Genomic DNA, 5270 nt, shown 5'->3' on the forward strand with positions numbered 1-5270 from the left:
TATATAGATTACAGGTTTTAAACAAATTAGCTGTGCTACAGTTCTTTAATTACTGTCGGATACTGGTCGGTCTGTACTTCACAATAACACAAAATAATAAACCAAGTGTGTTTGTTGATAATTACGAGCAGCTAGCTTAAATATATTAATCAAGAAGACTGAATTTGTGGATATACATGAGTGAAAACAGATGCAATTGACAAGTTTTATTAACTGCATTGAAAACTTCAACATTTTATTAGGTGACAATTGTTCAGTCTCTCAAATTGACTATATTTGTTTCTTTGTGTATATGAGGATGAGAAATTTAAAATGATCCCTTCATATGTTGAGATGATGTGATGTGTTATGTCTTAAATCAGGATGGCCATACGTGTGATTTTGTTACTAACACTTTTTACTGGGCTCTCCATTGCTTATTTTAAAGGTACGTTTAGAATAATACAAGTAAAAATGTCTGGATTTAAAAATCTGTAACCATTGTGAGTCATCATATTACATATCAATCAGATTAAATTATTCAAATTATAGGCTGAAATATGGTAATTAGAAGCTTGTGATTCATTGATTGATTGATTGATTGATTTGTATTGCTTTGAGGCTGTCTTATCATTATCATAACTGATTGAACAGGGAATGTTGCTCTTAATGCCAGAGTGGTGCAGTCATCTTTATACCACCGAGAGGGAGTTGCTGAACATGCAGTAGATGGAAACAGAGACACAGATTACATGAAGGGCTCATGCACTCACACTCAAGTGCAGCTTAATCCATGGCTGAGAGTTGACCTCGGAAATGTCTACAGCATAAGCAAAGTTGCCCTCACTAATCGTGGAGACTGTTGCAAAAAGCGACTTAAAGGAGCTCAGATTCGTATCGGTAACAACCTGGAGAACAACGGAAACAACAATGAGCTGTAAGAAACGTTTCAATTGTTTTTTCATCTCCCCATGTTTCTAATGTTTAATCTGGTTTTACTAGGGTGACCATACGTCCTTTTTTTCCTGAACATGTTCTCTTTTTGGACCTAAAAAAATGTGTCCAGCTGGAATTTCTAAATTGTCCAAAATGTCATTTCACCATTTGGGGCAGTCATGGCCTAATGGCTGCCCACTGCCCTGGGTGTGTGTTCACGGTGTGTGTGTGTGTGTGTGTGTGTGTGTGTGTGTAATGGGTTAAATGCAGAGCATTTATTGCGAAGAGTGTTATACAATCTCATTTGATTTCAATAGTCTAATTGAATTTGTTAAACGTACATTGTATTGAGAGGCCTCTGCTTTCCACTTTCAGCACTGTTCTTTATGTAATTGCAGGGCTGTAACTGTTCTCACTGTTTTTGATGGCACAAAAACATTTGAGTTTGAGCCCATTAGTGGCCGATTTGTCAACATTTTTTTACCGGGGAATGATGAAATCCTTACTCTGTGTGAAGTCGTGGTGTTTGCAGGTAAGGGACAGAGAGAGAAGACAACTCTGTGATAGAATTTGTCCATGTACTTGCTAATGTCTGTATGACTGTTGTTATTCTATTAACAGAAAAGGACAAACCACTGTGCATTTGTGTTCCAAGTAAGTGCTCTTCATGACTCGGAATGCTGTCAGTAACACATGTATTTGGTAATCAATAAGGGAGCACTTAAGATAGTTGTTATCTAGGCACCAAAGTGTCCACAGTGCCCCTTTGTCAAGACAAAATATCAGGCAATTTTCTTTTTTTTTGGTAATTAAAGGCCCTTTTGTAAAGGCCTGCTGAATCTAACTATTTGTAAAATTAATGAATAATAATTTAGCCATAAATAAAATGACCCACATGATGACCTTTCACTTGACGGCCTCATCTGACCTCAGTACCAGGGGCGTCGCTAGGAATTCTGGGCCCTGTGATGAGCTCTGTGATGTTCTCATCGCCTCATTTTAGATACGAATAAAATGTCAGGTCTTGCATAGACTATCCTGCCTCTTTGAATTTAAATAGATTTATTTACACTGGCCCTGTTTCACGTGCGTCGAGGGGTCTGGTCTTTTTTATGCTATTTTTGCTAAAAATTATTCATACTTTGAACTATTATTATTACAGTATTTATTTAAAAAATGTACAGTAGAGTGCCTTAAAAATAATAAGGCTATCACAGCACTGGTAAAAAAAAAAGAAAAAAAAAAGCTTATATTGATCTTCTCATCCCCTGAATTATACTAATCCTGTTTTTTATTTGCATTCAAAAATAAATACATTCAGAACAGGATTAGAGTAGAATTATATTTTAAATATGACAGATTTGATTTTTTTTGAAGCAGCAACAGTATTGTTTACAACAGCAAAACCTCCATAGCCTGTAAACTTAATAATAATAATAATAATAATAATAATAATAGTAATAATAATAAGTGCAGTTTCTAATCCCAGAGTTATTAATAGATACAACGAAAATATTCTTTAAGTGTAAAACTTCAAATTGTCTTTTTTATTCTGTGTTTCTTTTCAAAACTGCGTCATGGCATTTGCTGCTTTATCAATACAGAAGCATCCGTATCGATGCATGTATCAGCAAGCAGTGTGTCACAATATATTGCTGTATTGATATTTTGAGCACAGCCCTATATAAAGCCTTCTTCCATGTGCCCCTTTAATCAGAGGTGGACAGTAACGAAGTGCATTTACTTGATTACAGTACTTAAGTGCACTTTTTGAGTATCGGTACTTTACTTGAGTATTATTTCTTTCTGGAAACTTATGACTTTAACTTCACTACATTTGAAAGACAAATATCATACTTTTCACTCCACTACATTTCTATCAAGGTCCTTGAAGTAGAAAGTCGTTGCTATGTAGCAGCCGTGAAAGTCAGTGTCCCTTCTCTACAAAGTGATTTTTTTTTTTTTTTTTAGACAGCCTATCAGTAATCACTCTTGTAGGGCTACATGAAGTGATTTCCCAGCATTTTTTTGAACAATGCTGATGTGATATTTATTTACAACAATTCAATAATAAGTTAATATTGTGGTATATATTAGACACAATATTGTCTGATTTTGCAAAATTGTGTAAACAAAAATATTACCTATAAAGCCACAGAAGAACTGTTGTGAGTCTCCTAACAAAATACAATAGGTGTTTGACTTGAAGCAGCACTGCACAGACTGTTCTGTGTATGACAATAAACTGCAGTGAAAGCAATCAGAGAGCATTTTTTTTTTTTGTGTGTAATTTTTTTTAAACAGTGTTGTAAAGTGTGATCACTGCCATCCTGCTTTTGTGGGGGTGGGTAGGGGTGTTAAAAAAGATTTTTTTTTTTTTTTTTTGGTCAACTCATTGTTTCATTTCTAAGGTTTTTAACATTCTAAAAACTCTTAATTTCAAAGATACCACAAGCTATTCAGTGTATTCAGTAGTTGTAATGTATTGTAAGTTCCTTCAGAGGCGTAAGGTATTGCAAGTATTACAACAATAATAAAACCAGTGCATTGCCATAAACAAGTAAATTTAGTACTGTGCTTTTACTTAAGCAAAAATCTGTCTTTACAACTTTTACCTGTAATGGAGTAATATTTGACCAGCAGTATCTGTACTTTGACTCAAGTAATAGAGTTGTTCTTTGTTCACCTCAGCCTTTTATACTTTGAGCACCTGCCCTTCCAAAGGTCTCTGCATGGCCCTGGATTTGAGCTGAAATATTTTATTAGCTCATTGTAATAAATGCAAACTTCCATGAAGAACAATAATTCATTGCAGAACAAACAAACAAGCAATAATATACAGAGATAATATACAGTCAGTTATACAATTTATTACATGGCTTTTCACCCAAAAAAATAAATAAATAAATAAAAAATTGCGTGGACATATTGATGAGATTAAAGTGTTTTAAATTCAAGAAGGACCAGACGATATGTATAATCCCCATTATGTTGGGATTATACTTTAGAACATTAAAGTTAATAATAATAATAATTGTCTGTTGTTTTATGTTAAACAGGGAATCTTGCTCTTTGAGGCAAAGCTGTCCAGTCTTCCAGATACAATGCATTAACAGCTGCTCATAATGCTATCGATGGCAACAGGGAGTCAAATTACGCCCACGGGTCATGCAGCATTACTAACGAGGACAGGGACCCCTGGTGGAGAGTCGACTTGGGAGACGTCTACAGGATAACCAGGGTTAGCGTCACTAATCGTGGAGACTGTTGTGAAAAGAGGATCGAGGGGATCCAGATCCGTATCGGCAACAGCCTGCACAATAACGGCAACAATAATGAGCTGTAAGTGTCGTCTCTATCTCTTAATACTTACACAAATGATTAGAAAATTAGTAAATATGATAAAACACAGCTTTTGAAACTAGAACTCCATTTCTCAAAACTAAAGATTAGGTTTATGAGTGAATGGCTTCACTAAGTGGGCCGCTTTTGGTGTCTAAGCAATTAAAAAAAAAAACTGTAATACAGACAGAAGTATATTTAATATGCCCCTATTTCTGCGTATTTTCACAGTACAGCAGCTGTTGGGCCCATCCCACTTGGAGGCACACAATCATTTGCATTTAAGCCTATTAAGGGGCGATATGTCAACCTTATTGTGCCTGGACGCAAAGAATACCTCACACTGTGTGAAGTTGAGGTATATTCAGGTAAGCGATAAAAGGAAAGAGATGTGATGTGTAGACATTTGTATGTGTATATGTGTACTATGTGTATGCTGCCTTAATGATTTTTTTTTTCTTTTTCTGATTTTATTGCCAGAGTAAGTGGAATGAAATGATGTTACACCACAGTCACTGATCCCCCCAAATGACTGTTTTCTGAGCAATACTAATATTGCACTTTTTTCATTGTTTTCATTTTACTTATGTACCTTTATCCTTCCTCCAATTGGGTGGACCTTGTATTTACACCCCAAAGACCCCCACCTTTGTTTATCTTTGCTTTCTACATGAATAAATTACTTCAGCACTGAATCAAAAAATCATTTGGATATTTACAATGAGGAGGAGATATAGTGATATGAAATGTACACATGTAGCTAATGTGTGAGGTTAACAGCATCCAAAATCAATTTTAAATCGTATGTTCTGACCAAGCGGCAACCTCCCGCTCTCTCTCGTGAAGCCAACAAGGCCGCTGCTTTCACCACTGTCGAGCTAGGTGGGCGTGGATTCAGCAACTTGCTCCCGCCTCTTTGCCCATTTTCGATTATCCGGGAGTGACGCGCGGTGACACGCTGCCAAGATGGCGACGGCCGCCTCCACCCACTTTTGAGCTTCAAAAACGCTCTT

At 36.1% G+C, this 5270-nt stretch overlaps 1 pseudogene; it reads left to right on the forward strand.

Annotated features, from left to right (window-relative positions):
- Window positions 1-4898, forward strand: part of LOC107710184 (uncharacterized) — a 10281-nt pseudogene extending 5383 nt beyond the window's left edge.
- The last annotated feature ends 372 nt before the right edge of the window (window positions 4899-5270 follow it).

The sequence above is a fragment of the Sinocyclocheilus rhinocerous genome, unplaced genomic scaffold, assembly GCF_001515625.1.
Source record: "Sinocyclocheilus rhinocerous isolate Xijiao unplaced genomic scaffold, SAMN03320098_v1.1 scaffold207, whole genome shotgun sequence".
NCBI classification, from domain to species: Eukaryota; Metazoa; Chordata; class Actinopteri; order Cypriniformes; family Cyprinidae; genus Sinocyclocheilus; species Sinocyclocheilus rhinocerous.